General features: G+C 54.1%; 1 protein-coding gene and 1 long non-coding RNA gene across 2 annotated transcripts in view; one reads left to right on the top strand and one right to left on the bottom strand.

Annotated features, from left to right (window-relative positions):
* Positions 1–27,046, bottom strand: part of fam20cb (FAM20C golgi associated secretory pathway kinase b) — a 138,234-nt gene that overhangs the window by 74,613 nt on the left and 36,575 nt on the right. The window lies entirely within an intron of this gene.
* Positions 717–27,046, top strand: part of LOC140394357 (uncharacterized) — a 154,403-nt gene continuing 128,073 nt past the window's right edge. The window contains exon 1 of the long non-coding RNA XR_011935857.1: positions 717–783. This is a non-coding gene — a long non-coding RNA (uncharacterized lncRNA). The remainder of the gene's footprint in view (positions 784–27,046) is intronic.

The raw sequence follows: 27,046 nt of genomic DNA, 5'->3' as shown, positions 1-27,046 counted from the left end.
CAGATTAAATGAATTTCCCCCTGCTTGGGTTGTTCACCCTTTCCTACATTTTACTGTTGGACCCAAAGCACCCAACTGATCACCACTGAAGTGAAAGGAGGCATCGAGAGATTTCTGGAATGTGGGAAAATTGGAATGGCTTTCCCTTTCACGTCTCGCGTCTCTTCCTACCTCCTAATCTTTCCTCTTCTCCCTCTCTTTTGTGTTGAGGATGAATCGCACCTTGAAATTAGAACGGGGGCTTCCACAGGTGGTGAGTGGGCACTCCTTCGCACAAAGGCTGGTGAAAACATGGAACTCCCTCCTCATGTGGGGAAAACTGGGATTGATCAGACTTTTGTTCGCTGGAGGGTTACGGAACCAAGACAGGTGGTTATAACCCCAAGAGGGTTATGGGTTACGGAACCAAGACAGGTGGATGGAGGTAGAGCTGGAGCAGTCACTATTGAATTGTATAGCAGAACTGTGGGCAGATGGGCCTCGTCCATTTTTCCCCAATCCGTCAATGAGACAACGGCAAGGTAAACTGCGTGGGGGGGGGGGGGGTCGCACCACATCATCCACATGATTTCATTGTAACAAAAATGAACATGCAAGTTCACCCCCTCCCTCCGATTTAACAATGCAAACTGCTTTGCATGAGGACGCTGCCTGCTTTACAATTCAAAACAATGATTTTCATATATTCAGAGCGAGCCAGTTCTGGAACCCAGCCAGTGTATGTAATCTCTTTCCTTCCTTGGGTAGCGCTCAGAAGTCCTGAGATGAACTGCAGCGGCTTTTGTAAGTTTTAAAACAGTTTTTTTTTTGAATACATGGTGTGCACCTGATGAAATTAGCGGTCGACCTGAGGAGAAAAGGAGTAATCTTTGCTTCTTCTCCCGAGGTGAAAACGTCACCTTGAATTAACTGGTGACAGGCAGCCAAAAGATCAGTGTGGCAAATCGGAATTGCAAGCACAATGGCGTCTTCGCTTCAGCTCATAGAGGACAATTTATATATTAATAATGTTAGGCCTGGCGTCAATGTTTTGGAAAGGCTGCCACAGGACCTGTTCTTCATGCTAAAATCTTTTCTGACCACACAAAGGGTGGGATTTTCTGGTGCCGTCGACAGCGACCGCCCCCCACCCCCCCCCGTGAGTTCTCCAGTGGCTGGGGGGCGATGAGCAACGGGAAACCCCGTTGACAGCGGTGGGACTGCAAGGTCTGTCTCTGCTGCCGCTGCAGTGTTGCCCTTTGTCCCTCACCTTGATTTTCCCTTTCACCTTGCGCACTTTCTCCTTCCCTTTCTCGCCACCATTCTTTTTGCTCGTGCGATCTCTCCTCCACGTTTTCGGCGTTCCATCTTAAACTAAGTCCTGGCTAACTTTCCTCTTCATTGGCCAGTTTTTCTGCACTTTGCGAGCTGTTGTCTTTGTGTCGGCCGTGGCTGTAAGGAGCAGAAGCGATGCCCCTAGTGCTGTACTGAGGGAGGGCTGCACTGTCAGAGGGTCAGTACTGAGGGAGGGCTGCACTGTCAGAGGGCCAGTACTGAGGGAGGGCTGCACTGTCAGAGAGTCAGTACTGAGGGAGGGCTGCACTGTCAGAGGGTCAGTACTGAGGGAGTGCTGCACTGTCAGAGGGCCAGTACTGAGGGAGGGCTGCACTGTCAGAGGGTCAGTACTGAGGGAGTGCCGCACTGTCAGAGAGTCAGTACTGAGGGAGGGCTGCACTGTCAGAGGGTCAGCACTGAGGGAGGGCTGCACTGTCAGAGGGTCAGTACTGAGGGAGGGCTGCACTGTCAGAGAGTCAGTACTGAGGGAGGGCTGCACTGTCAGAGGGTCAGTACTGAGGGAGGGCTGCACTGTCAGAGAGTCAGTACTGAGGGAAGGCTGCACTGTCAGAGAGTCAGTACTGAGGGAGGGCTGCACTGTCAGAGGGTCATTACTGAGGGAGTGCTGCACTGTCAGAGGGTCAGTACTGAGGGAGGGCTGCACTGTCAGAGAGTCAGTACGGAGGGAGTGCTGCACTGTCAGAGGGTCAGTACTGAGGGAGGGCTGCACTGTCAAAGCATCAGTACCGAGGGATTGCTTCACTTTCAGAGAGTCAGTACTGAGTGAGTGCTGCACTGTCATAGCATCAGTACCGAGGGAGTGCTGCACTGTCGGAGGGTCAGTACTGAGGGAATGCTGCACTGTCAGAGCATCAGTACCGAGGGAGTGCTGCACTGTCGGAGAGTCAGGACTGAGGGAGGGCTGCACTGTCAGAGGGTCAGTACTGAGGGAGTGCTGCACTGTTGGAGAGTCAGTACTGATGGAGTGCTGCACTGTCAGAGAGTCAGTACTGAGGGAGGGCTGCACTGTCAGAGTGTCAGTACTGAGGGAGGGTTGCACTGTCAGAGGGTCATTACTGAGGGAGTGCTGCACTGTCAGAGGGTCAGTACTGAGGGAGGGCTGCACTGTCAGAGGGTCAGTACTGAGGGAAGGCTGCACTGTCAGAGGGTCAGTATTGAGGGAGGGCTGCACTGTCAGAGAGTCAGTACGGAGGGAGTGCTGCACTGTCAGAGGGTCAGTACTGAGGGAGGGCTGCACTGTCAAAGCATCAGTACCGAGGGATTGCTTCACTTTCAGAGAGTCAGTACTGAGTGAGTGCTGCACTGTCATAGCATCAGTACCGAGGGAGTGCTGCACTGTCGGAGGGTCAGTACTGAGGGAATGCTGCACTGTCAGAGCATCAGTACCGAGGGAGTGCTGCACTGTCGGAGAGTCAGGACTGAGGGAGAGCTGCACTGTCAGAGGGTCAGTACTGAGGGAGTGCTGCACTGTTGGAGAGTCAGTACTGAGGGAGTGCTGCACTGTCAGAGAGTTAGTACTGAGGGAGGGCTGCACTGTCAGAGGGTCAGTACTGAGGGAGGGCTGCACTGTCAAAGCATCAGTACCGAGGGAGTGCTTCACTTTCAGAGAGTCAGTACTGAGGGAGTGCTGCACTGTCATAGCATCAGTACCGAGGGAGTGCTGCACTGTTGGAGGGTCAGTACTGAGGGAATGCTGCACTGTCAGAGCATCAGTACCGAGGGAGTGCTGCACTGTCGGAGAGTCAGGACTGAGGGAGGGCTGCACTGTCAGAGGGTCAGTACTGAGGGAGTGCTGCACTGTTGGAGAGTCAGTACTGAGGGAGTGCTGCACTGTCAGAGAGTCAGTACTGAGGGAGTGCTGCACTGTCAGAGGGTCAGTACTGAGGGAGGGCTGCACTGTCAAAGCATCAGTACCGAGGGAGTGCTTCACTTTCAGAGAGTCAGTACTGAGGGAGTGCTGCACTGTCATAGCATCAGTACCGAGGGAGTGCTGCACTGTCGGAGGGTCAGTACTGAGGGAGTGCTGCACTGTCAGAGCATCAGTACCGAGGGAGTGTTGCACTGTCAGAGGGTCGGTACTGAGGGAGGGCTGCACTGTCAGAGGGTCAGTACTGAGGGAGTGCCGCACTGTCAGAGGGTCAGTACTGAGGGAGGTCTGCACTGTCAGAGGGTCAGTACCGAGGGAGTGCTGCACTGTCGGAGAGTCAGTACTGAGGGAGGGCTGCACTGTCAGAGGGTCAGTACTGAGGGAGTGCTGCACTGTTGGAGAGTCAGTACTGATGGAATGCTGCACTGTCAGAGGGTCGGTACTGAGGGAGGGCTGCACTGTCAGAGGGTCAGTACGAGGGAGGGCTGCACTGTCAGAGGGTCAGTACTGAGGGAGGGCTGCACTGTCAGAGGGTCAGTACTGAGGGAGTGCCGCACTGTCAGAGGGTCAGTACTGAGGGAGGGCTGCACTGTCAGAGGGTCAGTACTGAGGGAGGGCTGCACTGTCAGAGGGTCAGTACTGGGGGAGTGCTGCACTGTCAGAGGATCGGTACTGAGGGAGTGCTGCACTGTCGGAGAGTCAGTACTGAGGGAGTGCTGCACTGTCAGAGGTGCTCTCTTTCGGATGAGCTTTTAAACCAACTGCTCTCTCAGATGAATGTAAAACCCTAACCCACAACATTATTTGCAGAAGAGCGGGGGAGATGCCCCCACTGAGGTGGCTTATTTATAGGGGCTGGTTTAGCACAGGGCTAAATAGCTGGCTTTTAAAGCAGACCAAGGCAGGCCAGCAGCGCGGGTTCAATTCCCGTACCAGCCTCCCCGAACAGTCGTCGGAATGTGGCGACTGGGGGCTTTTCACAGTAACTTCATTTGAAGCCTACTTGTGACAGTAAGCGATTTTCATTTTCATTTCATTTTACATTTTTGTCACGAAACAATCACTAAAATGGCTGCCATGCTTCGCACATTATCTCTAATAATAATAATAATCGCTTATTGTCACAAGTGGGCTTCAATGAAGTTACTGTGAAAAGCCCCTAGTCGCCACATTCTGTACGGGGAGGCTGGTATGGGAATTGAACCCGCGCTGCTGATCTTGTTCTGCATTACAAGCCAGCTGAATTAGCCCACTGCGCTAAACCAGCCCTCTATGAGCATAAAAGAAGAGTAGGTCATGCAGCTCCCTGAACTTGCTCCACTATTTAATAAGGTCATGCATGATCTTTGACCTCAGCTGGAACTGTAAGTTCCCCTCCAAGCTACACATCATCCTGACTTGGAAATATGTCATCGTTCCTTCACTGTTGCTGGGTCACAATCCTGCAGCTGCTTCCCTAACAGCACTGTGGGTGTACCTACACAGTGTTTCGGGAAGGCAGCTGACCACCACCTTCTGAAGGGAAATTAGAATTTGACAATAAATACTGGCCCAGCCGTTGAGCCTGACATCTCGTGCATAAAATTTGATAAACGCTGCTCTACTGCCCAATCCCAAAATCCTTCCGTTCCCGTAGAGTCCAAAATGTATTGATCTCAGCCTTGAATATAGACAGCGACAGATCACCCACAACCCAATGTTGACTGGAGATACCTGTCTTCATTCAGGAACTACTGTACGTACTCCTTATACATGCTTCCCCACTATTTATCCTTCTATTCTCTGACTTACTGCCATGGAAGAGCTAGGATTTAATATTCACGTCCTCGGTGCTCGATCAGTGTCTGTCATCAGAACAGTTTGGTGCCTCTTGCGAACATTTCAGAATTAGATTAATTGCATAGCTGAATGTAACAGACATCACTGGAATACATTAACACATAATGAGGCTGTGTTACTCCTCACCTCTACCCCCTCCACCCGGTACCCTGGAGAAATGTATTATTTGTCTGTTGAAATGTTATTGTGCTTTAGAATTCTGGAAGATTTCCCCCTATGGCAGGCAGTACTTGTCAATTTTCCTCCTTTATCGTTTCCCCGTTTATCACATGGATTCTATCCTCTGATACCCATCTTGCATTCTTGCATTTTCTGTTCATTCTATCCCATTATCTCCCACACGTAAGGCATTACTCAGTAGCCAGCTGAGCACATCATCACGCCCCACAGCATATCCCAAATTTAGATATGAAGCCAATCTGATAGTCAAAGTCACAGCTTGCAAGCTGGATGCCAATAAAAACAATCTCAGACAGACTCAAATTGGAAAGTTTCCAGTACAGGTCATTGTGACACTGCATCACACTGGTGTCCGATACACATCACTGGGCACTGGTACACTGTGGTGTCTGGTACAGGTCACAGGACACTGTGTCACTCTGGTCTCCGGTACAAGACACCGGGCACCGTATCACTCTGGTGTCCAGTACAGGTCCACTATAACATTGTACCACTCTGGTGTCTGGTACAGGTCGCTGGGACACTGTATCACTCTGGTCTCCGGTACAAGACACCGGGCACCGTATCACTCTGGTGTCCAGTACAGGTCCACTATAACGCTGTATCACTCTGGTGTCTGGTACAGGTCACTGGACACTGTATCACTCTGGTGTCTGCTACAGGTCACTGGGACACTGTATCACTCTGGCATCTGGTACAGGTCACTGGACACTGTATCACTCTGGTCTCTGGTACAGGTCACTGGGACATTGTATCCTCTGGTATCCTAGTACAGGTCACTGGGACACTGTATCACTCTGGTGTCTGGTACAGGTCGCTGGGACACTGTATCACTCTGGTGTCTGGTGCAGGTCACAGGGACACTGTATCACTCTGGCATCTGGTACAGGTCACTGGGACACTGCATCACTCTGGTGTCTGCTACAGGTCACAGGACACTATGTCACTCTGGTCTCTGATACAAGACACCGGGCACCGTATCACTCTGGTGTCCAGTACAGGTCCACTATAACACTGTATCACTCTGGTGTCTGCTACAGGTCACTGGGACACTGTATCACTCTGGCGTCTGGTACAGGTCACTGGACAGTGTATCACTCTGGTCTCTTGTACAGGTCACTGGGACATTGTATCCTCTGGTATCCTAGTACAGGTCACTGGGACACTGTATCACTCTGGGGCGAAATTCTCCGTTATCGGCGGAAAGTCCGCCGATCGGCGCAAAAAACGGCGCAAATCCCACTTGCGTCACGTCATAAAAATGGGCCGATAGTCTCCGGCCCGAAATAGGCTAGCAGCGACGTGACGGGATCCGCGCTTGCGCAATGGTTCACGCCGTGCAGCGTCATACGCGCTGCACGGCGTGACGGCTCATAAGGCCGCGCAGCTCCCCCCCCACCCGACCGGAACACCCGACCGCAACACCCGACTGGATGGCTAGCCGTCGCTCAGCCCCGAGGTTCGAGTCACGCGATGTGGAGGCGTTCCTGGACGCGGTGGAGCAGAGGAGGGACGCCCTGTATCCCGGGCACGGCCGCAGAGTTGCCCCACGCCACAGCCGGCGTCTGTGGAGGGAAGTGGCAGAGGCCGTCACCGCTGTGGCCCTAACACCACGGACAGGCACCCAGTGCCACAAGAAGGTGAACGACCTCGTCAGAGCAGGCAGGGTGAGCCTCCCCCATATCCCCCCCTCCCCCATATACCCCCTCCCCCATATCGCCCCCTCCCCCATATCCCCCCTCCCCCATATCCCCCATATCCCCCCTCCTCCATATCCCCCCTCCCCCATATCCCCCTCCCCCATATCCCCCCTCCCCCATATCCCCCCCTCCCCCATATCCCCCATATCCCCAAGTGAATCCAGCCCTAACCTTAACCTCTGCAATGCACACGCAACCGATGGCGTGCATTCATATACCTGCCTAACACTGTTGCCTTTTACCCCTGCCACCACCACCCCCCCCCCCCCCCCCACAGGAGAAGCGCGCACACAACAATAGGGAGCATGTGAGGACTGGAGGAGGGCCCGCTGATGAGAGGCCACTGACCGTACACGAGGAAAGGGCCCTGGAACTGGCTGGCGGAGCTGAGGACCGGGAGGTTGCTGATGCAGAGGTCGGGGCCCCACGAGCAAGTGAGCCACCAACAGCCCGTCCCCATATCCCCCCTCCCCTATATCCCCCTCCCCCGTATCACCTGATCACTGCCTGATGTCTAACCATGCATGCTTCATTGTGTATCGCAGGACCAAACGTCCAGGCACCCATCCCCGCAGATGCACACCGCCCGCAGGATGCCCCTCGGAGACCACAGGAGACGGAGAGACCCGCACCCTCCAGCATGCGACGCCCGCAGGATGCCCCTCGCACACCACGGGAGACGGAGAGACCCGGACCCTCCAGCATGCGACGCCCGCAGGATGCCCCTCGGAGACCACGGGAGACGGAGAGACCCGGACTCTCCAGCATGCGACGCCCGCAGGATGCCTCTCGGAGACCACGGGAGACGGAGAGACCCGGACCCTCCAGCATGCGACGCCCGCAGGATGCCCCTCGGAGACCACGGGAGACGGAGAGACCCGGACCCTCCAGCATGCGACGCCCGCAGGATGCCCCTCGCACACCACGGGAGACGGAGAGACCTGGAGCAACAGGGAGACGACACCCCCGTCACGTGCGGGAGCGACCACCCAGCGATGAGGGGGGCAGCCACAGGCCCCCGTCACATCCGAGCCAGGACACCACTACCCAGGACACCACTACCCAGGACACCCCTACCTGGGACACCACTACCCAGGACACCCCTACCCGGGACAGCACTACCCGGGACAGCACTACCCGGGACAGCACTACCCGGGACAGCACTACCCGGGACAGCACTACCCAGGACACCCCTACCCGGGAAGACAAAATACCGGACAGTGACTCAGAGTGGATGGGTGGAGACGAACCCCCACCCCAAAGTGCCATGGACTCAGAGTGGGACGAAGAGCACGACACAACGCCACTGCTGTCACCAACACCCTCCACCATCGCAGAAACACTCACCACGGTTGGGCACTTTAGTGATGAGGCGTCTGGTACACTCACTGGTGCGCACAACACAGCCATCCCGGTACAGCAGGTGGAGGTAGGAGCAGCAGAGGGACCGGGCGGTCGGAGGGCAGCCCAGGCCAAGCGAACATCTGCCGCCCAGATGGATCCCGGGTTCCTGCAGTTACCACACCCACACATAGATCCGATGCAACCACCGACACGGAGACGAGCGAATAGGGTGACGGGTGGCTTGCGGCGGCTGCGGTCGCAGGTGGAGGAGTCCACCCGCGTCCAGGAGCTGGGAGTGGTCCCGGTCATGCGTGCCACCCAGGCTGACACCGCACGGGTGGCGTCCGCGGTGGAGGCAATGGATGCGACGGTGTCAGACATGGGGAACGGTTTGCGAGGCCTGGGGCCTTCCGTGCAGGCGGCGTCTGTGGCCCAGGAAATGGCTGCCCTCTCACAGGAAGCCATGAGCCAGTGCCAGCGCCAGATGGCAGAGGCGCTCAACGCCATAGCCCAGTCTCAGCAGGCCATGGCCCAGTCTCAGCAGGCCATAGCCCAGTCTCAGCAGGCCATGGCCCAGTCTCTGCAGGCCATGGCCCAGTCTCTGCAGTCCATGGCCCAGTCTCAGCAGGCCATCGCTGAGGGCATCAGCGCCAGTGGCCATGTGCGAGCCGGCGTCGCACTGTCACAGACAGGGTTCGACAACCCCCTGGGCTCCATGGCTGCAAACCTGCAGACCCCTGTCGATACCAGCACGGGCCTCCAGGACTGGCAGAGCCAGATGTCGGGGGCGCGTCGGATGGCCAGTCCGTTCGCATCCCCCACCCATGTAGAGGCCTGGGGGCCATCGGGCACCCCGAGGGAGGAGGAGGTGGTGTGGTCCGTCCCGGCTCCCTCTGTAGGGGAGGTCCCGGTACACCGCGACACCTCGGACTCCCCCCCCTTCCGTCCCAGGTGCATCGGGTGGGCAACGGGCAGGACAGGCTGGCAGCTCACCATCCCAGTCGCCCGGGCCGCAGCCTGGCCCATCTAGGCCAGGACGCCCCAGGAAACGGCCGCCAAAGGGATCCAGTGTCAGAGGGCAGGAATCACAGGAGTCCACCTCCAGTTCTGCTGTACCGTCTGGGGAACCACGCAGACGTAGTCAAAGGGCCCGTAAGGCCAAACAATTAGACACTGAGTAAGTTGGCACGGGTGCAGGGCACAGATGAGTTTTAGGGGCTAGGGCACGTGCATGAACTCCTTTGGTTATTAAAGTCAATGTTACACCTACCGAAGCTGCCTTTGTGCTCTGTCCAAAGTGTGCGGGCGTGTCATGTACGTTGAGCGCAAGTGTGTGTGTGACGGGTGGTCTTACCTCAGCCCCAGTTGAGTCTGCCCCCTTCCCCCTGGGCCGCCATCAACATCCCCCGGGCAGAGGACGGGACCGTGCGCTGCAGTGTCACAGCCGCATGCAGGGATGGTCCGGGTGGATGGTGGTACTGTGGCCATGGGTCAGACATAGTCCAACGATGTAGAGCCAGGAGCTCATCGGAGGCGGGTTGTCATCATCCTCCATGGCCTGCGATAGACACGCGTCCACCCGCAACTGGGTGAGCCCGGCCCATTGTGCCGCCGGTGGATCGGCAATTGGGGGGGGGGGGTGGTGTGCATGCGGGTGGGGTGTGTGGGGTTGGGGAGGGGGGGTGAGGGTGCTGGGTGGGTGGATGGGTGGGGGGTGTGGGTGGTCGGCTGTTGTCATGGTGTGCGGTCTGTGGCCATACTACCCGATTCCCACGCCCATCTAGTCAGTGAAGCGGGCGTCTATCAGTCTGTCCCGTGCCCGCTGGGCCAGCCGGTAACGGTGGACAGCCACCCGCCTGTGTCTACCCCGTCTGCCCTGACCATTGCCCCCATCCCCCTCATCTGGGGAGGACTGGGCCTCTTCCTGCTGCTCCTCCACTCCGCCCTCCTCTGCCTGCGGCACATCGCCCCTCTGCTGGGCTATGTTGTGCAGGACGCAGCACACCACAATGATGCGGCCGACCCTATCTGACCGATACTGGAGGGCGCCCCCAGAGAGGTCCAGGCACCTGAAACGCATCTTCAGCACGCCAAAGCACCTCTCGATCACTCCCCTTGTCGCTACATGGGCATCATTGTAGCGGTTCTCCGCCTCATTGCGTGGCCTCCGTATAGGCGTCATCAGCCACGATCGCAATGGGTAGCCCCTGTCGCCCAGCAACCAGCCCCTCAGCCGGGGATGGCGTCCCTCGTACATGCCGGGGATGGATGACCGCGACAACACGAATGAGTCGTGTACACTGCCTGGGTGACGGGCGCAGACGTGCAGGATCATCATGCGGTGGTCGCAGACCACCTGTACGTTCATTGAATAGGTCCCCTTCCTATTAGTGAACACGGCCCTGTTCTCTGCAGGTGGCCGCACGGCGACGTGCATCCCATCGATCGCGCCCTGGACCATGGGGAACCCGGCAACGGCAGAGAAGCCCACGGCCCGGGCATCTTGGCTGGCCCGGTCCACGGGGAAGCGGATGTAGCGGTGCACCATGGCATAAAGGGCATCTGTCACTGCCCGGATGCACCGATGCACCGATGTCTGCGATATGCCGGACAGGTCCCCACTCGGTGCCTGGAATGACCCCGTTGCATAAAAGTTCAGGGCCACCGTAACCTTGACGGACACGGGGCGAGGGTGTCCCCCGCCAGTACCACGCGGTGACAGGTGTGCCAGCAGGTGGCAGATGTGTGCCACGGTTTCCCGGCTCATCCGGAGTCTCCTCCTGCATTCCCGGTCCGTGAGGTCCTGGTATGACTGCCGGGCCGGTACACACGGGGCGCCCTCGGGTGCCTCCGTTGCCGTGGGGCCGCGACGTCCTCCTCCCCCTCCTCGTCCTGTCGGTCAGGTGTCCCTCCAGCCTGGGCGGCTGCCGCCTGCCCCTCTGCGGCAGCCTGCGCCGCCTCTCTGGCACACTCCTCCTCCTCCTCATCCAGGGCAACATAGACATGAGCGGCTGCCACCACGGCGGCCAACATCGCTGGATGGTCTGAAAACATGACGGCCTGGTGGGGGGGAGGGGAACGACGACATGTCATCATTGCCCATATCCCCTCCTCCCCCCAGCCAGGTGGCATGGACCGCATGGGTCCAACTGTTGGAGGCTGGCACCTGGCCAGGTGGACCAACTCATTTGCCCTCCCATCACCCACCCCGGCACGGACCCCCTCCCCAACCCCCAACCTCCACCCCAGCACGGACCCCCCCCCAACCTCCACCCCAGCACGGACCCTCCCCCCAACCTCCACCCCAGCACGGACCCCCCCCAACCCCCAACCTCCACCCCGGCACGGACCCCCCCCCCAACCTCCACCCCGGCACAGACCCCCCCCAACCTCCACCCCAGCACGGACACCCCCCCAACTTCCACCCCGGCACGGACCCCCTCCCCAACCCCCAACCTCCACCCCAGCACGGACCCCCCCCCCAACCTCCACCCCAGCACGGACCCCCCCCCCCCAACCTCCACCCCGGCACGGACCCCCTCCCCAACCCCCAACCTCCACCCCAGCACGGACCCCCCCCAACCCCCAACCTCCACCCCGGCACGGACCCCCTCCCGGCACTCCCCCGGAGCCCAGCCTACTCTAACCACCCCCCCCCCCCGCCGCACACACACACAAGCCGAGACACACCTCTCCTCACGCAATCAGTCTGCGGCCACGCCATTTCCTGCCCAGAGCCAACCCCCCAGGCCGTCACTCACCTCCTCGCTGGTCGGCGTGAGCCTGAGCACCGGGTCACGCCGATGAAAAGGAGGTTTGATTCATGTCGACGTGAACGGTCATCACGTCGACGGGACTTCGGCCCATCCGGAAGGGAGAATATCGGCAGGCCGAAAATCGGCTGCCTTGCGCAGACCCGTGACATTCTCCGCGGCAGCGGCGCCATTAACGCCCCGCCGACTTTTCGCCCTTCGGAGACTTCGGCGGGGGCGGGGGCGGGATTCATGGCGGCCAACGGCCATTCTCCGACACGGCGGGGGGTCGGAGAATGACGCCCCAGGTGTCTGGTACAGGTTGCTGGGACACTGTATCACTCTGGTGTCTGGTACAGGTCACTGGGACACTGCATCACTCTGGTGTCTGGTACAGGTCACTGGGACACTATCACTCTGGTGTCTGCTACAGGTCACTGGGACACTGTATCACTCTGGCGTCTGGTACAAGTCACTGGACACTGTATCACTCTGGTGTCTGGTACAGGTCACTGGGACACTGTATCACTCTGGCATCTGGTACAGGTCACTGGGACACTGCATCACTCTGGTGTCTGGTACAGGTCATTGGGACACTGTATCACTCTGGTGTCTGGTACAGGTCACTGGGACACTGCATCACTCTGGTGTCCGGTTCAGGTCACTGGACACTGTATCACTCTGGTGTCTGGTACAGGTCACTGGACACTGTATCACTCTGGTGTCCGGTGCAGGTCACTGGGACACTGCATCACTCTGGTGTCCGGTACAGGTCACTGGGACACTGCATCACTCTGGTGTTCAGTACAGGTCACTGGGACACTGTATCAGTCTGGTGTTCGGTACAGGTCACTGGGACACTGTATCACTCTGGTGTTCAGTACAGGTCACTGGGACACTGTATCAGTCTGGTGTTCGGTACAGGTCACTGGGACACTGTATCACTCTGTTGTCTGGTGCAGGTCACTGGGACAGTGTATCACTCTGGTGTCCGGTACAGGTCACTGGGACACTGTATTACTCTGGTGTTCGGTACAGGTCACTGGGACACTGTATCACTCTGGTGTCCGGTACAGGTCACTGGACACTGTATCACTCTGGTGTCCTGGTACAAGTCACTGGAACACTGTATCACTCTGGTGTTCGGTACAGGTCGCTGGGACACTGTATCACTCTGGTGTTCGGTACAGGTCACTGGGACACTGTATCACTCTGGTGTCTGGTGCAGGTCACTGGGACACTGTATCACTCTGGTGTTCGGTGCAGGTCACTGGGACACTGTATCACTCTGGTGTCTGGTAAAGGTCACTGGGACACTGTATCACTCTGGTGTCTGGTACAGGTCACTGGGACACTGTATCACTCTGGTGTCCGGTACAGGTCACTGAGACACTGTATCACTCTGGTGTCTGGGACAGGTCACTGGGACACTGTATCACTTTGGTGTCTGGTACAGGTCACTGGGACACTGTATCACTCTGGTGTCCCGGTACAGGTCACTGGGACACTGTATCACTCTGGTGTCTGGTACAGGTCACTGGGACACTGCATCACTCTGGTGTCCCGGTACAAGTCACTGGGACACTGTATCACTCTGGTGTCTGGTGCAGCTCACTGGGACACTGTATCACTCTGGTGTCTGGTACAGGTCACTGGGACACTGTATCACTCTGGTGTCTGGTACAGGTCACTGGGACACTGTATCACTCTGGTGACCCGGTACAGGTCACTGGGACACTGTATCACTCTGGTGTCTGGTACAGGTCACTGGGACACTGTATCACTCTGGTGTCCCGGTACAGGTCACTGGGACACTGTATCACTCTGGTGTCCCGGTACAGGTCACTGGGACACTGTATCACTCTGGTGTCCCGGTACAGGTCACTGGGACACTGCATCACTCTGTTATCTGGTACAGGTCACTGGGACACTGTATCACTCTGGTGACCCGGTACAGGTCACTGGGACACTGCATCACTCTGGTGTCCCGGTACAGGTCACTGGGACACTGCATCACTCTGGTGTCCCGGTACAGGTCACTGGGACACTGCATCACTCTGTTATCTGGTACAGGTCACTGGGACACTGCATCACTCTGTTATCTGGTACAGGTCACTGGACACTGTATCACTCTGGTGTCCAATCTGAATTTTCTGTACTCCAGAACAGAAATAACGCTTTGAGATGAATGTGGGACGAGAAAGGATCCTTTAAACAGAAATATGTGCCTATACCGGTCTGTATTGCTGAGAGAAGCAGTTACATGTTTTGATGAGCACGGCCTTCATTATTTGAGATGGGCATCGGCCAGATATTATTTGAGCGCAACCTTCACCACACTTCGACATTGGCAAGTCTCTGTTAAACCTGCAGCTTGTGACCTAGTGCGTTGAAATAATATTATATCTGTCTTGTAATCAGCCAACAATTGTTTGTCTCAATTTGTGCCTGGGCCTAGTTAATAATTATACATTAGGTGCACGGTTAACCGAGCCAGATTTGGAAAACAGCTACCCAATTACTAAGAGAAAGGCAGAGAACCCAACAAAAACAGCAACTTACACGCCCCTCCACCTTCTTATCTCTGTCACATCCTCCATTCCTACAACCCCCCAAGCTCTCTAAGCCCTTTCAATCCTCACCTCTTAAGTGTGAGGAAGTTTTTTAATTGCTCCACCATCGGCAGTCTTGCTTCAGCTGCCTCAGTCCTAAGCTCTGTAATACACTCCCTGCACCTCATAACCCACCTGCGACGTACCTTAGGATGTTTTGTTTTGCCATATTCCTAAAAGGATGGCAGAGGCTGAACGCCACATAACAATTCAAAAAGGACTTGCATACGCCACAATCGACAAGGCTGTGCACCAAGAGCTGGAAAGTGGAAAGATGATTGCTGTCAGTCAGTGCGCACACTGGACTCAATGACCCCCCCTCCGCACTGAAAATGTCCGTGTGGGATTATCCGGTCCCACCATAGGCGGGCATCATTGCTGGTGGGAGGGGAAAACCCTGGCCTGTGCTCCTGTGAGCTCCAAGTGGTTGACAGAACTATGTCATGTGATGCAATTTGAGGGTTAACAACTTTTCTGATCACGTGACCTCTCGCCATTGGTCACCCAACACGTCCGTCCTTGCGGTGCCCGGCTGTCAGACACCAATAGGAAACAGAATAGAATCCTTCATTGTCCACACCGTGACTCTCAGTTGAGTCGCCTTTATTTTCCCCAAGCCTGATATTTAATGACTAATAAACAAAAATGTTCAACTGAATTCCTATCAAACACATTTTTAAAATAAATATCATTCCGGGGTTTTGCTCTTTGCAGAGACCTGGAGATTAATCTTCAATTTTTGAAATGCTAAAATTTTTAAGTTTCAAATTTGCTGTACTCCAACCCAAGCCTGCTCTCCTGCAATCACCTCCTCAGCCCTCCAGTAGTGGGCCTTCCCTCAAATCACCCCATACGGTTAAGCCCACCACACCGAGATCCTATGGCACGAGGCTTGGCAGGCGCAAACATTCACCAGAAACCCCTCTCTCATCGTGGACGCCAATCCCCGACTACGCGGCTTTGATCTTCCACGGCGACACTGGGCCCTTTTAAACCATTTCCCGATTGGCCAAGGCCTCTGTGCAGCCACCCAACATCAGTGGGGTCGCCAAGGCTATCCAGGCCACAGCTACGGTGCAGTCCAAACAATGACTCACATTGGCAAGGAATGTCCTCTAACTTAATACGAAGGCAGGTTTGAAGAAATCCACCGAAGCCCCCTGACAAGGCCATTCCTAAGCTCTGCGACTATGCTCACACCAAGTATAATAAATCTTCAAATCCTGGAAATGCCAGGGCAACCCTGGAGACTCGGTAACCTCTATTTAAGTTAACTTGGTGGTGCCCTAGTAACGGCCTAGTTGTTTCTATGCATGAAATGTTGCGATGGAAAATGAAGAAGGGGGCGAGGGGAATGTTGAAAATCAAAGCGGTGGGTAGCCTATGATTTGCAGGGCAATCGATTAAATAGGTCACAGAACTTTCTATTAAAAACAATTCACTTGTACTCATCTCAGAAGGTCACTGCCGCACTATTGCTGTCCAAAATCTCTCATGTGTTGCCTTACAAAAAAGGAGTTGAAGGGTCAATGGTCGGGGTATTTTCCTGTACAGATCAATACCTGTTGCCTGTGATGTTTGACTTGCTCTGATAACACACCGGGTAAGTTTCAGATCAAACACAAGCCTCAGTTGTTGCAGCATTCACTTCTGCGTTTCAGAGGCCCACACTCTGCTGTGAACATTTTACAAGCTGTACTATGCTTTGGGGACAGAATTTACTCACCCATCGTCAATAAGACTGTCAAGAAGATGATAGTCCGAGTGCCATGAGGGATGAGAACGGTGCAGTTCCTGAACCAGCGCCCTGCCTGACTCCCTCAGCAAACATACATCAGTCTCTGGAATTCCAGCTCTTTGGAGAAAAACAGACATCTTCCCCGCCACCGCCCCCCCCCCCGCCCCCCCCAATCACAACCATCACCCCCTTCACAACCATTACCCTTCCTTCAAAGCCATTACCCCCGACCCTTCACGGCCATTGCCCCCTCCCCCGCATTCACAGCCATCGGCCCACCACCACACATAAGGAGAAGACCCCCAATTTGGCTCCCCAGCGAGCCCGTCCCTCCCCAGCACTGTCCCCTGGCAGTGCCAACCTGTGCCAAAGGCAGTGCCAGGGCATGTCCTCTCTCCCGAAGGATATACTTAGCTTGGCACTCCCCCAAAAAGTTCCCCTCGATTCCCGTTCTTGTATAACTGTTGTAAACCTCGCCGTGTGACATAATTTTGGCGAGGTATGATATTTAGTCAGGGGGATTAAGCGGCTGGGAAGCCCTTTAATTATACGTTAATGTATTAAAATGTATTGAAATCCTCATTACGTCGCCGGTGAGGGTCGAGGAAATCGATAAACGCGAACTCGCCGCCGAGTATCTCGTTTCCCGACTCACACGGGATTTTGCGCCCATGCCACCATATGTGCTCGTGGTAAATGTGGGTACAAAGCCCCCCCCACTGCCTAGCCTACACGTGACTCCACACCCACATTAATAAGTGAATAATACAATTAAGTTAATAATTAAAACCCATTAAGGTTAGCAGGACAGACAACGTGCCAAGGCGACAGCATCTGGGAGCTCCTGGAGGCCAAAGTGATGCAGGACAAACACGTCTGCAGCCAGTGGTTATGACTCGAGGAGCTTCGGCTCTGAGACAGTGAACTGGAGGCTGAGCTGTGGACACTATGACACATCAGGGAGGAAATAAGGGAGCTGGGCGCTTTGTACCAGGCGGAAGTCACACTATTAGGATAGGGTCTCTGATGTGGTCAGGGACAGAAGGGCATGGCTGCGAGAAACAGAGAGGCGGATGAGACATAGACATAGAATTTATTGTGCAGAAGGAGGTCATTCAGCCCATCGAGTCTGCACCGGCCCTTTTGAAAGAGCACCCCACTTAAGCTCACACCTTCCCCCCCAGCCCCGTAACCCAGCAACCCCACACAACCCCTTTGGACACTAAGGGCAATTTAGCATGGTCAATCCACCTAACTTGCACATCTTTGGACTGTGGGAGGAAACCGGAGCACCCGGAGGAAACCCACGCAGACACGAGGAGAACGTGCAGACTCCGCACAGACAGTGACCCAAGCCGGGAATCGAACCTGGGATCATGGATCTGTGAAGCACCAGTGCTAACCACCGCGCCACCCGGTGACTATATGACTGTATGGGTCATTTTCTGGTTGGTGAGACGTAATATGTGGTGTGCCACAGGCTTGCGTCTGCTGGGTAGGGTAAGAGATGACTTCATTGAAACATTTTGGGTGCAGTTTAACAGCCTCGCCGCGACTGCTGAGATTCCGTGCGAGTCGATTAGACGCCAGGCGCCAAGTGTTTTGCGATCTAACCGGCTCACTCCTGTTGGTGGATTCCGGAACCTGCCTCGGCGCGGCAAGAAACCAATAATCACCAATCTTGGCCAATCTCCATCTCATCTCCTGTGATCTTACTGGCCCGCCAGTGGGAGGATCTGCGAGTGCCGATTAGTGCTGGTCCATACAAACAAGGACCAGGCGGGGCAGCACCTGGTGGGTCTTCCACATCTTTAGGAGGCCCCTGGGAGATCGGTGACAGGGCAGGAAGGCACATTGACTCTCCCCCTGCACACAGCCACTTTGGCACTGCCAGGGTGCCAGGCTGGCACTGCCAGGGTGCCAGGATGGCAGTGCCTGGGTGCCACAGAAGTCCTGTCATGTGTCAAGGCCTGAGGACAGTGATGCCCGTGAAAGGAGGGATGAGGGGAGGTATGGAGGTGGGTGTGAAAGGCGGGTATGAAGGGATTTGGGGATGAAGAGTGGGTGTCCCCGAGAGGGAGTGTGGGATAGCCTGAAAAGGGGGTGTCTCAGTGACCCCATAGCGGGGTGTCCTCACTTGGGCAGGGGTGTGGGGGGTAGTACCCATGTGGGGGAGGGGGGAGGGTGACATTGCCCACAAGCTCACTTAGAGATCGTGGTACCCTTCAAAACGGCATCCCGATCTCTGAGAAGGCAGTCTGGCCAGTGAGCTCTGTTCTCCGGTAATGAAAATAATTCTAAGTGTGGGCTCTCCCAGAGAGGAACTCGCAGGGCCCACGAAAATGACTACCGTTAGGCAGCGGTCAGGAGCTCGCTGCTGTGGCCGTCAAGGAGCTTGTTTGAAACCTCGCTCGCTACGGAACTTTGAACTTGTCCGTAAGATCCTGAGGGACCTTGACGGGATGTGGAGACAATGCTTCCACTTGTGGGAGAATCTAGAACTAGGGACCACTGTTGAAAAATAAATGGTTGCCAATTTAGGCCAGAGATTGGGATTTTTTTCCTCTCAGAATGTTGTGAGTCTTTGGAACTCAAAGGCAGTGGAAGCAGAATCTTTGAATATTTTTTCAGGCCGAGCTGGATAGATTCTTGATACGTAAGGAGGTTATTGGGGTACTTTAGGTTACATCGAGGGACGAGGCAGGGGTGCCCCCTGACCCCCTGCTGTTTGCCCTGGCAATCGAGCCGCTGGCCATGGCGTTGAGGGAGTCCAGAAACTGGAGGGGGCTGGTTCTGGGTGGAGGGGGGGGGGGGGGGGGGGGAGGAGCATCGGGTTTCACTGCATGCGGATGACCTGCTCCTGTACATTGCGGATCCGGTGGAGGAGATGGGGGAGATCATGCAGATCCTTAGAGATTTCGGGGACTTTTCGGGGTATAAGCTGAATGTTGGGAAAAGCGATCTTTTTGTGATACATGCGAGGGGCCAGGAAAAGAGACTGGGAGAGCTACCACTTAAGATGGTGGAGAGGAGCTTTCGCTACTTGGGCATTCAGGTGGCTAAGAGCTGGGGGGGTCCTGCACAAGCTCGATTTAGCATGGCTGGTGGATCAGATGGAGGAGGACTTTAAGAGGTGGGGCATGCTGCCACTTTCCCTGGCGGGCAGGGTGCGGTCCGTGAAGATGACGGTCCTCCCCAGGTTCTTGTTTGTCTTCCAGTGCCTTCCCATCCTCATCCCCAAGTCCTTTTTCAAGCGGGTGAACAGGATTATCACGGGATTTGTGTGGGCAAACAAGACCCCGCGTGTTAAGAGACTTCTTAGAGCGCAATCGGGGTGGGGGTGGGCTGGCGCTGCCGAACTTTTGCAGCTATTATTGGGCAGCGAATATATCCATGATTCGGAAGTGGGTAGTAGAGGAAGGGGGGGGGGTCATGGAAGCGGTTGGAGGTGGTGTCTTGCAGAGATACTAGCCTGGGGGCATTGATAACGGCTCCGCTGCCGCTCCCGTCGACACGGTACACCACGAGCCCAGTGGTGGCGGTGACAATGAGGATCTGGGGTCAGCGGAGACGGCACAGGGGGGAGGCAAGGGCTTCAGTCTGGACCCCGATATGGAACAATCACAGGTTTGTTCCAGGTAGAATAGATGGTGGGTTCCTAAGCTGGCACAGAGCGGGTATCAAAAGGATGGGGGACTTGTTTATTGATGGGACTTTTGCTAGTCTGAGGGCGCTGGAGGAGAAATTTGGGTTGCCCCAAGGGAATACCTTTAGGTACATGCAGGTTCAAGCGTTTGTGAAAAAGCAGGTAGGGGGATTTCCATTGTTACCTGCCCGGAGGATACAGGACAGGGTGGTCTCGGGCGTGTCGGTAGGGGATGGCAAGGTATCGGACATACACCAGGCGCTGCAGGAGGCGGAGGAGGCCTCGGTGGAAGCACTGAAGGGCAAGTGGGAGGAGGAGCTGGGTGAGGAGCTAGATGAGGGCCTGTGGGCCGACGCCCTGGGCAGGGTCAATTCCTCCTCATCTTGGGGGATAGCCTATCAGGGGAAAACAGCAGCAGCCAGAGCAGTGGCACCACGGCTGGCTCTGATGTTCAGAAGGGAGGGTCAAAGCGCAGAAGAGTAATAGTTATAGGGGACTCTATAGTCAGGGGAACAGATAGGCGCTTCTGTGGACGTGAAAGAGACTCCAGGATGGTATGTTGCCTCCCTGGTGCCAGGGTCCAGGATGTCTCCGAACGGGTAGAGGGAATCCTGAAGGGGGAGGGCAAACAGGTAGAGGTCGTTGTACATATTGGTACTAACGACATAGGCAGGAAGAGGCATGAGGTCCTGCAGCAGGAGTTCAGGGAGCTAGGCAGAAAGTTAAAAGACAGGACCTCGAGGGTTGTAATCTCGGGATTACTCCCTGTGCCACGTGCCAGTGAGGCTAGAAATAGGAAGATAGAGCAGACAAACACGTGGCTAAACAGCTGGTGTAGGAGGGAGGGTTTCGGTTATCTGGACCACTGGGAGCTCTTCCGGGGCAGGTGTGACCTGTATAAGATGGACGGGTTGCATCTAAACCGGAGAGGCATAAATATCCTGGCCGCGAGATTTGCTAGTGTCACACGGGAGGGTTTAAACTAGTATGGCAGGGGGGTGGGCACGGGAGCAATAGGTCAGAAGGTGAGAGCGTTGAGGGAGAACTAGGGAATATGGACAGTGTGGCTCTGAGGCAGAGCAGACGGGGAGAAGTTGCTGAACACAGCGGGTCTGGTGGCCTGAAGTGCATATGTTTTAATGCAAGGAGCATTACGGGTAAGGCAGATGAACTTAGAGCTTGGATTACTACTTGGAACTATGATGTTGTTGCCATTACAGAGACCTGGTTGAGGGAAGGGCAGGATTGGCAGCTAAACGTTCCAGGTTTTAGATGTTTCAGGCGGGATAGAGGGGGATGTAAAAGGGGAGGCGGAGTTGCGCTACTTGTTCAGGAGAGTATCACAGCTATACAGCGAGAGGACACCTCAGAGGGCAGTGAGGCTATATGGGTAGAGATCAGGAATAAGAAGGGTGCAGTCACAATGTTGGGGGTATACTACAGGCCTCCCAACAGCCAGCGGGAGATAGAGGAGCAGATAGGTAGACAGATTTTGGAAAAGAGTAAAAACAACAGGGTTGTGGTGATGGGAGACTTCAACTTCCCCAATATTGACTGGGACTCACTTAGTGCCAGGGGCTTAGACGGGGCAGAGTTTGTAAGGAGCATCCAGGAGGGCTTCTTAAAACAATATGTAAACAGTCCAACTAGGGAAGAGGCGGTACTGGACCTGGTATTGGGGAATGAGCCCGGCCAGGTGGTAGATGTTTCAGTAGGGGAGCATTTCGGTAACAGTGACCACAATTCAGTAAGTTTTAAAGTACTGGTGGACAAGGATAAGAGTGGTCCGAGGATGAATGTGCTAAATTGGGGGAAGGCTAATTATAACAATATTAGGCGGGAACTGAAGAGCATAGATTGGGGGCGGATGTTTGAGGGCAAATCAACATCTGACATGTGGGAGGCTTTCAAGTGTCAGTTGATAGGAATACAGGACAGGCATGTTCCTGTGAGGAAGAAAGACAAATACGGCAATTTTCGGGAACCTTGGATGACGAATGATATTGTAGGCCTCGTCAAAAAGAAAAAGGAGGCATTTGTCAGGGCTAAAAGGCTGGGAACAGACGAAGCCTGTGTGGCATATAAGGAAAGTAGGAAGGAACTTAAGCAGGGAGTCAGGAGGGCTAGAAGGGGTCATGAAAAGTCATTGGCAAATAGGGTTAAGGAAAATCCCAAGGCTTTTTACACTTACATAAAAAGCAAGAGGGTAGCCAGGGAAAGGGTTGGCCCACTGAAGGATAGGCAAGGGAATCTATGTGTGGAGCCAGAGGAAATGGGCGAGGTACTAAATGAATACTTTGCATCAGTATTCACCAAAGAGAAGGAATTGGTAGATGTTGAGTCTGGAGAAGGGGGTGTAGATAGCCTGGGTCACATTGTGATCCAAAAAGACGAGGTGTTGGGTGTCTTAAAAAATATTAAGGTAGATAAGTCCCCAGGGCCGGATGGGATCTACCCCAGAATACTGAAGGAGGCTGGAGAGGAAATTGCTGAGGCCTTGACAGAAATCTTTGGATCCTCGCTGTCTTCAGGGGATGTCCCGGAGGACTGGAGAATAGCCAATGTTGTTCCTCTGTTTAAGAAGGGTGGCAGGGATAATCCCGGGAACTACAGGCCGGTGAGCCTTACTTCAGTGGTAGGGAAATTACTGGAGAGAATTCTTCGAGACAGGATCTACTCCCATTTGGAAGCAAATGGACGTATTAGTGAGAGGCAGCACGGTTTTGTGAAGGGGAGGTCGTGTCTCACTAACTTGATAGAGTTTTTCGAGGAGGTCACTAAGATGATTGATGCAGGTAGGGCAGTAGATGTTGTCTATATGGACTTCAGTAAGGCCTTTGACAAGGTCCCTCATGGTAGACTAGTACAAAAGGTGAAGTCACACGGGATCAGGGGTGAACTGGCAAGGTGGATACAGAACTGGCTAGGCCATAGAAGGCAGAGGGTAGCAATGGAGGGATACTTTTCTAATTGGAGGGCTGTGACCAGTGGTGTTCCACAGGGATCAGTGCTGGGACCTTTGCTCTTTGTAGTATATATAAATGATTTGGAGGAAAATGTAACTGGTCTGATTAGTAAGTTTGCAGACGACACAAAGGTTGGTGGAATTGCGGATAGCGATGAGGACTGTCTGAGGATACAGCAGGATTTAGATTGTCTGGAGACTTGGGCGGAGAGATGGCAGATGGAGTTTAACCTGGACAAATGTGAGGTAATGCATTTTGGAAGGGCTAATGCAGGTAGGGAATATACAGTGAATGGTAGAACCCTCAAGAGTATTGAAAGTCAAAGAGATCTAGGAGTACAGGTCCACAGATCACTGAAAGGGGCTACACAGGTGGAGAAGGTAGTCAAGAAGGCATACGGCATGCTTGCCTTCATTGGCCGGGGCATTGAGTATAAGAATTGGCAAGTCATGTTGCAGCTGTATAGAACCTTAGTTAGGCCACACTTGGAGTATAGTGTTCAATTCTGGTCGCCACACTACCAGAAGGATGTGGAGGCTTTAGAGAGGGTGCAGAAGAGATTTACCAGAATGTTGCCTGGTATGGAGGGCATAAGCTATGAGGAGCGATTGAATAAACTCGGTTTGTTCTCACTGGAACGAAGGAGGTTGAGGGGCGACCTGATAGAGGTATACAAAATTATGAGGGGCATAGACAGAGTGGATAGTCAGAGGCTTTTCCCCAGGGTAGAGGGGTCAATTACTAGGGGGCATAGGTTTAAGGTGAGAGGGGCAAAGTTTAGAGTAGATGTACGAGGCAAGTTTTTTACGCAGAGGGTAGTGGGTGCCTGGAACTCACTACCGGAGGAGGTAGTGGAGGCAGGGACGATAGGGACATTTAAGGGGCATCTTGACAAATATATGAATAGGATGGGAATAGAAGGATACGGACCCAGGAAGTGTAGAAGATTGTAGTTTAGTCGGGCAGTATGGTCGGCACGGGCTTGGAGGGCCGAAGGGCCTGTTCCTGTGCTGTACATTTCTTTGTTCTTTGTTTGTTCTTTGTGCCAGGCTCAGCCTGATCCAGTGGAAAGTGGTACACAGGGCGCATATGACAGGGGCGAGGATGAGTACGTTTTTTGGGATGGAGGACAGATGTGTGAGGTGTTCGGGGAGCCCAGCGAACCACGCCCATATGTTCTGGGCGTGCCCGGCGCTTGCGGAGTTTTGGAAGGGCTTTGCAAAGGTTATGTCCAAGGTCTTGGATACTCGGGTAAAACCGAGCTGGGGATAGCGATATTTGGGGTATCAGACGATCCGGGAGTGCAGGAGTCGAAAGAGGCCGGAGTTCTGGCCTTTGCCTCCTTGGTAGCCCGGAGGCGGCTCTTGTTAATGTGGAGGGACGTGAAACCCCCAAGCATAGAGGCTTGGGTCGATAAAGTTTGCCTTGCGAGGGTCCTTGCAGGGGTTCTCCAGGCGGTGGCAGCCGTTCCTTGACTTTCTCGCGGAACGCTAAGTGGAGGTCAGCAGCAGCAGCAAACCAGAGGGGGAGGGGGGGGTGGGGGGGGGGGGGGTGGATAGATTTTGTTCGTAAAGGGCAGATACCCCACCTTGTTTTGCTAATTTGTTAAGTTGCTTTCTTAATTATTACTATGCTTTTTGTTGTTTTCTTTTTGTAGTGGTTTGCAAAAAACTTTGAATCAAAACAATTTTTTTTTAACAAAGGAGGTTATTGGGGTTAGGTGGGAATGTTGTGGTTGCCGTGGCAAGCAGATCAGCCATGATCTTATTGAATGGCGGAACAGGGTCGAGGGGCCGAGTGGCCTCCTCCTGCTCTGGATTTGTAGGTTCGGATGTGGTTGACTCTGAACTGCCCTCAGAAATGGCCTAGCAAGCTGCTCAGTTCAGGGGCAATTAGGGACGGGCAACAAATGCTGGCCCAGCCAGCAACACCCACTTCCCACGATCCAGCTCCACATTCCCACCTTTCCCTCGTTGTCCCTGGTTAGCTTTGGTTCATAAAAGTCTGTCCACCTCAGGTGTAAAGTTCCAATTGATCTTGCACCAAATGCCGGATGCGTATTTGGGTTTCATTCTTCTACCAACCCTTTGTGTGTGGAAGTGCTTTTTAGCCTTACTCCTGAAAAGCCTGGCTCTAAGTTTTAGGCTATGTCCCATGACGCTACGCTCCCCAACCAGCGGAGGTAGGATAGACAGGCAGAAACTATCACTTCCCCTTCACACCCTGAAAACTCTGATCAAAGTACCCGTTAGCCTTGTAAAGACCAGGGAATATAACCCTAGTTTATCATCACTTGATCCGAGAAGCGGCAATGAGGAGATACAGAAATGACTTGAAGGACCTGAGCACTGAGGTATATTTAAGACGGATCTCAGTAAGCACGTGAGGGAGAAAGTAATAGGAGGTTCTGCTGATAGGGTGAGACGAAGTAGGTTGGGATGAGGCTCGTGTGGAGGATAAACACCGGAATAGATCGGTTGGGTTGAATGGTGCCCTTCTGTGCTGTACACTCAACGTAACTCGATGTCATCTCTCGCCCGGGGTCATCCCTGTCACTCGCAGAGTTATCTCTGAAAGACAGAAATATCCCGTCCCAGATTGCTGTCCTTGCTTGAATAATAGTCAGGTGAGCTGCAACGCTATCTCAGCTGTCAGTGCACTTGACAAAATATATGGTTTTCATTTCAGGGCTTAGCAAAGCACAGGGATGACTTGGGGAGATATATCTCAGCCATCTACAAGCACATCAAGGCTACTGGGCAGTCAGCCATGAAAGGAGACCAGTGTGCAGGGGACACATGGGGGTCATTCAGTTATCAGTCCAGACATTGCAAACGAATCCCGTCACATCTGAAAACATAGTTCTCATGTGGATGTAACTGAATCTGAGTGACAGACTCGGTCTTTAGTTTAACTGTTGCCGTGATGGTGAATGGCCTCTGTCCTCCATATTGAAATGCCCAGAGCACCATGTGCCTACCCCTCTCCTAAGCTGAATTTTCCAAACAATCTCTACCAGGAATTGTTCAGATTACATATTTACATACACTTCGAATGTACGGCACAGAAACTGGCTCCAATATCCACGCCAGTATTTATGCTGCACACAGCCTTCCTCCCACCCGCCTTAATCTCACCCTGTCAGTACAACCTTTAATTCCTTTCTCTAAATACATCTATACCAGGGTTTTTCAAAGTGCGGGTCGAGACCCGCAGGTGATCACGTGTGGGTGTCGGGGGGTTGCAATGCAACCGGTCGCGGCGTTCCTGCAGAGGTCCCGATCGCGGGAGACGCGCCCATTTACCCACTACAGGCATTTATATTGAGAATGGTGACTGCTGCCACCTTTTAAATGAGAAGGAATTGAGGCTGTTTGCAATCTTCCGGCTAGAAGCGGCAGCAGCGATCAGGCCACGGCCCCCGAATATTCATTTGACGCCAAGTGCCAAGTATGTACGTGCTTTTGGCGCCAAATCACGGAGGAGAGTTTCTTCCTTTTTTTAGCTGCTGGCAAGCAAGGCAAGATGACTGTGAATATGAAATGTTTTCTTACAAGTAAGAGATGGCCAGAGACACAAATAGGCAGTGTACCTACTGGACAGGATCTCACAAGAGAATGTGCTGGAGAGAGCTGTTCAGGAGAGTCCAGGGCAGGACAGAGTAGTGCTGGTGTTAGATCTGTACAGAACTCCAAGGCCTCAAGTTAACAGCCAACAAAAAAAGAAACTTAACTCAGGAACAAAGCAGTAGAAAGAATTTCTTGAGTTCTGGTTTTATCAATTTGCCAATACAAATAAGGATACAAAGTCCATGTGTGTGAGATGCAGGGAAGTACTGGCAAATGAGAGGAGATGTTTCAGATTTTGAAAGAAAAGTGGAGGGTGAAACATTCCCTTTGAGGTTGAGACCCCAGAGTCAGTTGTTAACTTGCAGCTGACTCCAAATGAAAAGACGACGCTTGTGTACCTGAATTATGATGCCACATTAAAAACAAGCCAAAAGCTCATGAGTCTGTCAGCATACTGGATTAGCATCTCCCAGGAGTTTCCAGTGCTGAGTAAAACAA

This window comes from Scyliorhinus torazame, chromosome 17 (genome assembly GCF_047496885.1).
Source record: "Scyliorhinus torazame isolate Kashiwa2021f chromosome 17, sScyTor2.1, whole genome shotgun sequence".
NCBI classification, from domain to species: domain Eukaryota; kingdom Metazoa; phylum Chordata; class Chondrichthyes; order Carcharhiniformes; family Scyliorhinidae; genus Scyliorhinus; species Scyliorhinus torazame.
Note: the sequence above shows the minus strand (reverse complement) of the source record. Positions and strands in the feature narration are given on the sequence as shown.